The sequence below is a fragment of the Penaeus monodon genome, chromosome 24, assembly GCF_015228065.2.
Source record: "Penaeus monodon isolate SGIC_2016 chromosome 24, NSTDA_Pmon_1, whole genome shotgun sequence".
Taxonomy (NCBI): Eukaryota; Metazoa; Arthropoda; class Malacostraca; order Decapoda; family Penaeidae; genus Penaeus; species Penaeus monodon.
In genome coordinates, this window is record NC_051409.1 from 15,146,866 (window position 1) to 15,147,070 (window position 205).

The following is a 205-nucleotide window of genomic DNA, read 5'->3' on the forward strand; positions in this document are numbered from 1 at the left end:
CCTACTGATACAGAAAATGGCGTGCGTGAGTTTCCTGTAACTATGGCAGCTGTAGCCTGCACTTCCATGTACAGTACAACACATATACTTAGTTACGAACCAATGGACATGTGCGCTCACATGCGGTGCACACGTTGTGGATGTGCGTTCTGTGCGGGAGAGTTCGGAATGTAACAGATGACGCCTCTGCTGAAGAGAGAGATTC